This window comes from Nerophis ophidion, linkage group LG06, assembly GCF_033978795.1.
Source record: "Nerophis ophidion isolate RoL-2023_Sa linkage group LG06, RoL_Noph_v1.0, whole genome shotgun sequence".
NCBI lineage: Eukaryota > Metazoa > Chordata > Actinopteri > Syngnathiformes > Syngnathidae > Nerophis > Nerophis ophidion.
The window spans coordinates 53,245,452-53,256,813 of NC_084616.1; the positions used below are offsets into that span (position 1 = coordinate 53,245,452).

Here is an 11,362-nt window from a genome sequence, read left to right on the forward strand (position 1 = left end):
AGAAGGAACTGTCACTATGATGAAAAGAATGATGGCATTTAGGAAGAGTGAAAAGACTGAGAGCGAATCCGTGCTAGTGCAATTTGCAGAGGAGGTCCTACCAGAGAGAATCATGATTGGGTATTTAAGCTTCTATGTTAGAGCTTACATGCCACCCCCAGTACGTTGTTTCAAGTGCCAACGCTATGGGCACATAGCTAGTGTGTGTCATGCTAAGATGAGATGTGGAAGGTGTGGAGGAGAGCATGAATATGGACAATGTGGAGAAAATGAACAGGTCAAGTGTTGTAACTGTGGCGGGAATCACACAGCAGCGTATGGGGGCTGCCTCATAAGAAAACAGGCAACAGAAGTACAGCAAATCAGAGTTGAAAGAAATATTACATACGCAGAGGCAGTTAAAATAAGAAATCAAGAAAGTGCAGAACAGGACAGAAGTGAAAATAGTTCAAGAAATTAAAAACAAGAGGCAGCAAATACAGGAATTTCCATGGACAAACTAGTTGTATTCCTGGCTTACGTAATAAACTGTACAGAACAGGCTAGAAACAAGACTGAGAAAATCAAAATAATTGTCGAAGCAGCAGCAAAGGTTTTAATTTTAAAAGAACTATCTTGGGAACAGGTGCAAGGTGAGCTACAGAGAGTAGACGAGACCGAGTCATGTTACCACAATCCAACGCCATGTTAATTGTTCAGCGGAATGCCAGAAGTTTGAAAGCAAACGGACAGGAATTAAAGGGATGTATTAATAATATGAAAAATAAACCACATATAGTATGTATTCAAAAAACATGGCTGAAGCCAAAATTAAACTTTATCATAAAAGGATATATAACGATACGTAAAGATAGGAATGATGGGCAAGGAGGAGGATGTGCCATATTTATTAAGGAAGACATCCATTATACAATATTAAAAGTAAAACAAGAACTAGAGATATTAGGAGTAGAAGTATGGAATAATAAAGATACAAAGTACTAAACTTCTATAATCCATGCAAGAAATTAGAAATTCACCAAGTAGAAACAATAATCGAGCACTGGAGTGGCAATATTATTTGGTGTGGTGACTTTAATGCACATAGCACAATGTGGGGTGAAAGGGATGACTGGAATGGGGAAACATTGGAAGCACTTTTGGAGGAAGAAGATCTGGTGTGTGTGAATGATGGGTCGGGAACAAGGTTAGATGTCGTCACGGGTAAAGAAACAGCAATAGATTTAACACTAGTGTCACAAGGGTTAGCAGGAAAGGTGGAGTGGGATATAAATAAATACAGCAGTATGGGAAGTGATCACTATTCAATCTTCATTCACATAAACATAAATCAAAGGACAGAAGCCACTAGGATAGAAGGAAGATGGAAGTATTATCATGGGGACTGGGGGAAATTTAGGGAAATTACCGACATAACATTAAAGGAAGTAGATATAAATCAAGATATTGAACAAAGTGCATAATAGAAGCAGCCGAACAGAGCATACCAAGGAATAGTGTAGGGAGAAGAAGGAAGACACAAGAGTGCACAGATGCAATACGAGAACGGAATAGAACATTTAGAATATTGAGAAGAACACATAATTTCCAAGACATGATCCAATATAAAAAGCACCAAGATAGAGTAAGGTATGTTATCAAAAAAAACAAGAAAACACCATTGGAGAACTTTTTGTGAAACACTAAATAGAACTACTCCTTTAAGCCAAGTGTGGGGAATGATCAAGAGAATGTCAGGGGTCAGAAAAGAACATAAAAATCATGTGATCAAAGATGGAACGCAGAGTGTGGTAGAAAATAAAGAAAAAGCAGAACTTTTAGCAAAAACCTTTGTTAAAGTGCACAGTAATGATAATTTGAGAAATGTAGAAAAACAAAGGAGAGAAAAAACAATTAGTTTAAATATTGAGGAAATGAAGGAAGACAACAATAATGGCTTTACCAACCCTATGGATATGACGTTTTCTTTGGAGGAAATGGTTCGAATTTTAAAGAAAGACCTGGTGAGTTATCAAATGATCAAAAATTTAGGTAGCATCGGCAAAGAAGTGGTCTTGAAATTATATAATAGGATATATGAAGAAGGCAAATTACCAGATGAGTGGAACACAGCTGTAATAATTCCAATATGCAAACCAGGGAAAGATCCGGATGAGGCTGGAGATTGTAGGCCGATAGCATTGACCTCAAATTTGGGCAAAGTAATGGAAAAAATTATTAATGAAAGATTAATATATTATTTAGAGTCAAAAAAAATTATTTAAAAAACTACCAAAGTGGTTTTCGCAAAGCAAGAAGCACAAACGACCCAGCAGTGCAGCTGGAAAAAGAAGTTAGAAAGGGACAAATAAATAAAGGAAGTATAAATGCGGTATTTTTTGGCATAGAGAAAGCGTATGATATGTTGTGGAAACAGGGGTTGCTGATGAAACTAAATAAGATTGGGATTGGAAGAAGAATGTATAGATGGATAAAATACTTTTTAAACAAGTAGAACATTATTAGTAAAAATAGAGAATGAATATAGCGGAGAATACGAAGTGGAAAATGGGACCCCGCAAGGGAGTATAATAAGTCCAGTACTATTTTCCATCATGATAAATGAGGTTTTTAGTGAAGTGGAAGGGTTAGTGGAGGTGGCATTGTTTGCTGATGGAGTGATGTGGAAGAGAGGTAGAAATACAAATCATATAGAAAAGAAGATTCAAAAAGCGGTAAATAAAGACTGGGGAACGGCTTGGGGTTTAAGATTCTCTGTTGGAAAGACAAAAGTCATAAATTTTACAAAGAGGAAAGTACAAAACAAGCTCCAAATAAAACTCTGTGGAGAAAATATAGAAGAGGTACAAGTATTTAAATATTTAGGAATATGGTTTGATAAAAATATCAACTGGTCAACCCACATCAGCAAAATAGTGGAGAAAAGTAAAAAGGTGTTAAATATTATGAGGGCTGTGAGGGGTAAAGATTGGGGGGCTGATAGTTTGACATTGAAAACATTATATATCACTTTAATTCGATCTGTTATTGATTACGGATGCATTATTTATCAATCTGCTTCAAAAACACTACTTGGGAAAATAGACCAGATCCAGTCGCAGGCTTTAAGGTTATGTTGTGGAGCTTCTAAATCAACCCCAGTTGCAGCACTACAAATAGAAATGAACGAAAAACCTTTTGACATGAGAAGAGCAGTTTATTGGGCAAACTTAAAAGGATCCTAGCAAGGACATCCAACCCGTCGAGTGCTACCAAACTGCCAAGAAAAAGAAAAGAAAAAAATGAATAGTTTTGGGTGGATAACAGGAGACATATGTAACAAAGCTCAAATTGACAATATTAAAGTTAGCCCTACAGTACCAATTCCTGCAATACCACCGTGGATGTATGACAACCCAAAGGTAAACATGCAATTACTGAAGAATAGAAATTTAAATAGTTACCAGATAGAACAATGGATTGAGGAAATGTTCTTTGACAACATCATGATATATACAGATGCATCAAAAACTATAAATAGTAAAGTAGGAGCTGCTGCAGTTATCCCACAAGGAAACATAGTGTTAAATACAAGAATCAGTGATAAACTATCTGTTTTTACGGGGGAATTGGTAGCAATTTATATGGCAGTTAACTGGATAGAGGAAAACAAAGCAAGGAAAGTAGTTGTGTGCTCGGACTGCAGTAGTGCTTTGATTAGCATAAAAAACATAGCATCAGAAACACGACAAGATATAGTTCATGACATAGTTCAGGCAATCTACAGGATAAATAAAGCGGGAGGTGTGGTAACATTTCTCTGGGTTCCTGCTCATGTAGGAGTTGTGGGGAATGAGTTAGCTGATAGATATGCAAAACAAGCAACCACTAAAACAGAAGTAAACATGGAGATTAAGCACAGTAAAGAAGAAGTGAAGAGCATAAATAAGATAGAACACAATAAAAAAATGGCAGGATAATTGGAATAAGGAAACAGAAGGTAGAGATACAAAGTCCAGAGAAGAGTAGGTGTAATGAGAGGAGGGGGTAGAAATAGGAAGGAAGAAGACATTATTACTAGAATGAGATTAGGACATACATATCTAAATAGTTCACTAAAAATGATAGGACTTTTTAAATACACCAATGGTGCAACTGGACACATCCTCAGTGATGTAACCTAGGATCACAGGGGGTTTCGGGTCTTTCAACAATCAGACCCCCTCCCCTAGGCGACCCAGCCAGGGTTGATCAGGCCCCAGCCTGTGTCCAGGTAGCGCTACTGCCCTACATGCCACGCCTCTCCCCTCCTGATCCACAGCCAACTTGATGCCACTTCTGCTGCATCTGTGACTAACTTCATGGCCCTTTGCTGGCTGGCCCCTGTGATGCCAAGCATTCTGTAGGCCCTGCAGAGAGATTTGCCCACAAACCCTCAACATCCCACTTCAACAGGCCGGCACATCGCTCGCCACCCATTGCTCCGACACTCCTCCACAAGCTGAGAGTACTTTGCGCTCTTCCTCTCACTGGCCTCCTCCATACGGTCCTCCCAAGGCACTGTGAGCTCCAAGAGGATTACCTGCTTGGAGGCCACTGAGGTGAGCACAATATCTGGCCTTAGTGTTGTTTTAGCAACCACGGCAGGGAACTTCAACTGCTTTCCCAGATCAACTGACAGCTCCCAGTCGCGTGCTGTTGCCAACAGACCAGACGAGGTGTTCCGGGCAGCCGGTGTTGACTTCACCCCAGCTCTGATGAAAGCAGTACTCTTCACTGGGCGGAGGCTCTTGCTGTGACTGACTCCCCTGCAGATGGCATCAGCTATGGCCTTCAGGACCTGGTCATGTCGCCAGCGGTACCGCCCTTCACCCAGGGCTTTTGGACAACAGCTTAGGATGTGCTCCAAGGTTCCTCTCCTCTGGCAGAGGGGGCACCGTGGTGTCTCCACCTTTCCCCAGGTGAAGAGGTTGGATGGACTTGGCAGCACATCGTAGACCGCCTGGATCAAGAACTTTATTCGATGGGGTTCGGCTTTCCAGAGCTCGGTCCATGTGACCTTACGCTCTGATGCTTGTTCCCATCTCGTCCAGGCGCCCTGTTGCCGCATTCCCGCCATCTGGCAGGCTCGCCTTTCCTCAACTCCTGCTCGCACTTCCTCGAGGATCAGTGACCTCTTCTCTTTCCCCTGCGCCTTATCATAGCGAGGTGTTCTTCTGCTACCTAAGCCAGATCTCCCCTGCGCCACTGTTCCCACCAAAAACTTTTGCCGTAGCCTTGCCTCTGCAACATCCACAGCCTCGACAGCTTTCCACTTCCGCCCCGTCCTGACTTCAATCCCGGCCTGTGCAACCTTTGGGTCACTGGACTCCCGATACTGTAGGAGCTCCCTGGACCGTGTCACCATGAACTCCTCGCTCAGGCTGCTGATGGGGAGCTTCAGTTTGTTGTTATGCCCGTATAGAGCAATGCTGCTCAGGCTTCGCGGCAGTCCTAGCCACCTGCGCAGGAACCTACTGACCCTCATCCCAAAGCCTTCCACCGTTGAAATGGGGGACTTCGTACACCATGAGGGGCCAGAGGATCCGAGGGAGAATCCCGTGCTGGTAAATCCAGGCCTTGAACTTGCCAGGAAGGCCAGACTTATCCACCACGGTCAGCCACGTCTCCAGGTCTTGGTTGGTCGATCTTGTGGAGGCTGCGTCTCTCAGGCTGCAATTAAACACCTTTCCCAAGCTCTTCACAGGTTCCTCAGTGAGTGATGGTATTTTGGTGGTGCCAAGTGAGAAGCAGAACTTGCCAGTAACCTTTCCTTTCTTTAGCACTAGGGCCCTCGACTTGGCCGGCTTGAAGTTCATGCAAGCCCAGGAAATCACCTCCTGAAGGCCATTCAAGATCCACCTGCAACCTGGGACGGATGTAGTGGTCACTGTCAGGTCATCCATGAAGGCTCGGATGGGTGGCTGCCGGACTCCAGACCTGGAGAGGGGACCTCTGCACTGAACTTCCGCAGACTTCACCACCATGTTCATGGCGAGCGCAAAGAGGATGACTAAGATCGTACAGCCAGTGATGATCCCCTTTTCAAGCCTGTGCCAGTCAGAGGTTGTTTTTCCGGAGGAGACTCTTAGATGGAAGTTGGCATAGTAGTCCAGAATGAGGTCTCTGAACTTCTTTGGAATGTGATGTCGATTCAGTGCCTCTTCGACCAGCTTGTGGGGTATGGATCCATAGGCATTTTCGAGGTTCAGCCACAGAACAGCCAGGTCCCCCTTATTCTTCCTGGCTTCCCTGATGAGCTGAGTGACCACGCCTGTTTGCTCCAGACATCCAGATATCTATGGGATCCCTCCTTTCTGGACTGATGTATCAATGTAGGAGTTCTTCAGGAGGTAGTCTGTCAGTCGCCTGGCCATGAGGCTGAAGAAGATCTTCCCTTCAACACTCAGCAACGAGATGGTTCGGAACTGATTGATGTTCTGAGACTTCTCCTCATTTGGGATCCACACACCCTCTGCCTGTCTCCACTGGTCTGCTACCCTGCCCCTCCTCCAGATCACCTTCAGGATTCTCCAGAGTCTGTGGAGTAGTCTTTGACAGTTCTTATAGACCTTATAAGGTACTCCACTGGGCCCTGGAACAGAGCTCGTCCTTGCCCTGCGGACCACCTCCTGGATCTCCTTCCAGCTGGGCTCTTTCCCATTGAAGTCAAGCGTTGGTGTTGGTGGATTGATCAAGGACCTGCAGGGGCCTAGGTCTTGTTCTCTGCATCCATCGCTGTAAATTTGCTTGAGGTGGTGGTCGACCTCAGCTTTGGAGCAGGCCAGTCTACCGCTTCGCTTCTGTCCTAGCAGCTGTTTTGTGACTCCAAAGGGATTCGCCAGAAAGGCAGCTCTCCTCCTGGACCTTTCCTTCCTCCTCCTCCTATGCCACTCCGCTCTCCTCAAGGTTATTATTTTCTTGCGGATTATACAACGTAGTTCCGCAAGAGGCCCCCTATCCTCTTCACGTGCAACCTTGAACTGCTGTCTTAAACACTTCAGTTCCTGCCTGAGCTGATGGATTTTACTCGCTCTATTGTTCATGATGTAGGGGGGCTTCGCTGCCCGCTTCTCCTCAAGTCCAAACCTCTTTGCAGCGAGGCTGATGATGATCGTGGTCATCGTCTTGAGGCGTCGATCAGCGTCCCCTTTGGCTGTTGTTTCCAAGACGGTATCAGCATCTTCATCAAACTGGAGCCACTCTTTCTCCTTGCTAGCTTGGGGCCACTTTACCCGACGATGTTCTGATGTCCTGTGTGCTTCTGGTGGTTGCATCACCTGGAGGCTCCGGGCACTGTGGGGTGACTCCGGGCCTGGCTCCTCCTGCGTCTCACCAGGCGTAGTTCCTGTGCGCTGTGATTCTACCACCTTCTGCATACACTTCATCCTGGCCTGGTGGATCCGCAGGCCATGTCGGTTCTTGCATACCTTCCCACATATGCCTTCCATAGTCGTCGTCGTGTTACCATTGCCATGTGTCGTCAACCTTTGATCCGTCCAGTGGGATTCTCTTTCGCCCCCCCTCTCGGGAATCCCTGGGGGTATATTTCCTGTAGGTCGATTCGTAGCTTGTTGTGGGTTCCTTCCTCTCAGAAGGTGCAGCTCGGGATGCTACCCCTCACTGCCCCGGTGCCGTCTTTCCGGGCTGTCCGCTGTCTCTCCAGCTGTCACCAATCTATACTTGGTGGTCAACCAGAATGTTCCTGGTAGTCACTGGTTATCCCAGAAAAGCAACTTTTTAAATACACCAATGGTGCAACTGGACACATCCTCAGTGATGTAACCTAGGATCACAGGGGGTTTCGGGTCTTTCAACAATCAGACCCCCACCCCTAGGCGACCCAGCCAGGGTTGATCAGGCCCCAGCCTGTGTCCAGGTAGCGCTACTGCCCTACATGCCACGCTTCTCCCCTCCTGATCCACAGCCAACTTGATGCCACTTCTGCTGCATCTGTGACTAACTTCATGGCCCTTTGCTCGCTGGCCCCTGTGATGCCAAGCATTCTGTAGGCCCTGCAGAGAGATTTGCCCACAAACCCTCGACATCCCACTTCAACAGGCCGGCACGTCGCTCGCCACCCATTGCTCCGACACTCCTCCACAAGCTGAGAGTACTTTGCGCTCTTCCTCTCATTGGCCTCCTCCATACGGTCCTCCCAAGGCACTGTGAGCTCCAAGAGGATTACCTGCTTGGAGGCCACTGAGGTGCGCACAATATCTGGCCTTAGTGTTGTTTTAGAAACCATGGCAGGGAACTTCAACTGCTTTCCCAGATCAACTGACAGCTCCCAGTCGCGTGCTGTTGCCAACAGACCAGACGAGGTGTTCCGGGCAGCCGGTGTTGACTTCCCCCCAGCTCTGATGAAAGCAGTACTCTTCACTGGGCGGAGGCTCTTGCTGTGACTGACTCCCCTGCAGATGGCATCAGCTATGGCCTTCAGGACCTGGTCATGTCGCCAGCGGTATCGCCCTTCACCCAGGGCTTTTGGACAACAGCTTAGGATGTGCTCCAAGGTTCCTCTCCTCTGGCAGAGGGGGCACCGTGGTGTCTCCACCTTTCCCCAGGTGAAGAGGTTGGATGGACTTGGCAGCACATCGTAGACCGCCTGGATCAAGAACTTTATTCGATGGGGTTCGGCTTTCCAGAGCTCGGTCCATGTGACCTTACGCTCTGATGCTTGTTCCCATCTCATCCAGGCGCCCTGTTGCCGCATTCCCGCCATCTGGCAGGCTCGCCTTTCCTCAACTCCTGCTCGCACTTCCTCGAGGATCAGTGACCTCTTCTCTTTCCCCTGCGCCTTATCATAGCGAGGTGTTCTTCTGCTACCTAAGCCAGATCTCCCCTGCGCCACTGTTCCCACCAAAAACTTTTGCCGTAGTCTTGCCTCTGCAACATCCACAGCCTCGACAGCTTTCCACTTCCGCCCCGTCCTGACTTCAATACCGGCCTGTGCAACCTTTGGGTCACTGGACTCCCGATACTGTAGGAGCTCCCTGGACCGTGTCACCATGAACTCCTCGCTCAGGCTGCTGATGGGGAGCTTCAGTTTGTTGTTATACCCGTATAGAGCAATGCTGCTCAGGCTTCGCGGCAGTCCTAGCCACCTGCGCAGGAACCTACTGACCCTCATCTCAAAGCCTTCCACCGTTGAAATGGGGACTTCGTACACCATGAGGGGCCAGAGGATCCGAGGGAGAATCCCGTGCTGGTAAATCCAGGCCTTGAACTTGCCAGGAAGGCCAGACTTATCCACCACGGTCAGCCAGGTCTCCAGGTCTTGGTTGGTCGATCTTGTGGAGGCTGCGTCTCTCAGGCTGCAATTAAACACCTTTCCCAAGCTCTTCACAGGTTCCTCAGTGAGTGATGGTATTTTGGTGGTGCCAAGTGAGAAGCAGAACTTGCCAGTAACCTTTCCTTTCTTTAGCACTAGGGCCCTCGACTTGGCCGGCTTGAAGTTCATGCAAGCCCAGGAAATCACCTCCTGAAGGCCATTCAAGATCCACCTGCAACCTGGGACGGATGTAGTGGTCACTGTCAGGTCGTCCATGAAGGCTCGGATGGGTGGCTGCCGGACTCCAGACCTGGAGAGGGGACCTCTGCACTGAACTTCCGCAGACTTCACCAGCATGTTCATGGCGAGCGCAAAGAGGATGACTAAGATCGTACAGCCAGTGATGATCCCCTTTTCAAGCCTGTGCCAGTCAGAGGTTGTTTTTCCGGAGGAGACTCTTAGATGGAAGTTGGCATAGTAGTCCAGAATGAGGTCTCTGAACTTCTTTGGAATGTGATGCCGATTCAGTGCCTCTTCGACCAGCTTGTGGGGTATGGATCCATAGGCATTTTCGAGGTCCAGCCACAGAACAGCCAGGTCCCCCTTATTCTTCCTGGCTTCCCTGATGAGCTGAGTGACCACGCCTGTGTGCTCCAGACATCCAGATACCTATGGGATCCCTCCTTTCTGGACTGATGTATCAATGTAGGAGTTCTTCAGGAGGTAGTCTGTCAGTCGCCTGGCCATGAGGCTGAAGAAGATCTTCCCTTCAACACTCAGCAACGAGATGGTTCGGAACTGATTGATGTTCTGAGACTTCTCCTCATTTGGGATCCACACACCCTCTGCCTGTCTCCACGGGTCTGCTACCTTGCCCCTCCTCCAGATCACCTTCAGGATTCTCCAGAGTCTGTGGAGTAGTCTTGGACAATTCTTATAGACCTTATAAGGTACTCCACTGGGCCCTGGAGCAGAGCTCGTCCTTGCCCTGCGGACCACCTCCTGGATCTCCTTCCAGCCGGGCTCTTTCCCATTGAAGTCAAGCGTTGGTGTTGGTGGATTGATCAAGGACCTGCAGGGGCCTAGGTCTTGTTCTCTGCATCCATCGCTGTAAATTTGCTTGAGGTGGTGGTCGACCTCAGCTTTGGAGCAGGCCAGTCTACCGCTTCGCTTCTGTCCTAGCAGCTGTTTTGTGACTCCAAAGGGATTCGCCAGAAAGGCAGCTCTCCTCCTGGACCTTTCCTTCCTCCTCCTCCTATGCCACTCCGCTCTCCTCAAGGTTATTAGCTTCTTGCGGATTATACAACGTAGTTCCGCAAGAGGCCCCCTATCCTCTTTACGTGCAACCTTGAACTGCTGTCTTAAACACTTCAGTTCCTGCCTGAGCTGATGGATTTTACTCGCTCTATTGTTCATGATGTAGGGGGGCTTCGCTGCCCGCTTCTCCTCAAGTCCAAACCTCTCTGCAGCGAGGCTGATGATGATCGTGGTCATCGTCTTGAGGCGTCGATCAGCGTCCCCTTTGGCTGTTGTTTCCAAGATGGTATCAGCATCTTCATCAAACTGGAGCCACTCTTTCCCCTTGCTAGCTTGGGGCCACTTTACCCGACGATGTTCTGATGTCCTGTGTGCTTCTGGTGGTTGCATCACCTGGAGGCTCCGGGCACTGTGGGGTGACTCCGGGCCTGGCTCCTCCTGCGTCTCACCAGGCGTAGTTCCTGTGCGCTGTGATTCATACTACAGGGCTGTGTGATTTTTGCCATCAGATAGAAAATGTTGACCATGTTTTAATACAATGTAGGAAATACAATAGAGAAAAAGAAATACTGGAAAGTAAGTTAGCAAAAGAAAATAGGTTAGTAATGGGAGATATATTAAGATAGCATTCAGAAAGCATAGGATATAAAGCAATATACACATATTTAAAAAACACTGGGTTAAATAAAAGAATATAGAGTAGCGATCCACCTCGGTCCACACTCCATTACAATAGGTGGCGGTAATGCACACCAGAAGGTTGCTTGCCAACCACCATAAAAAACAAGAAGAAGAAGAAGAAGAAGAAGAAGA

The 11,362-nt window shown here is 47.4% G+C and overlaps 2 pseudogenes; both read right to left on the reverse strand.

Moving 5' to 3' along the window:
- Window positions 1–4,115: 4,115 nt before the first annotated feature.
- LOC133553968 (uncharacterized) lies at window positions 4,116–7,455 on the reverse strand (annotated as a pseudogene).
- A 154-nt stretch (window positions 7,456–7,609) lies between these two features.
- Window positions 7,610–11,016, reverse strand: LOC133554603 (uncharacterized; annotated as a pseudogene).
- Between the last annotated feature and the right edge of the window lie 346 nt (window positions 11,017–11,362).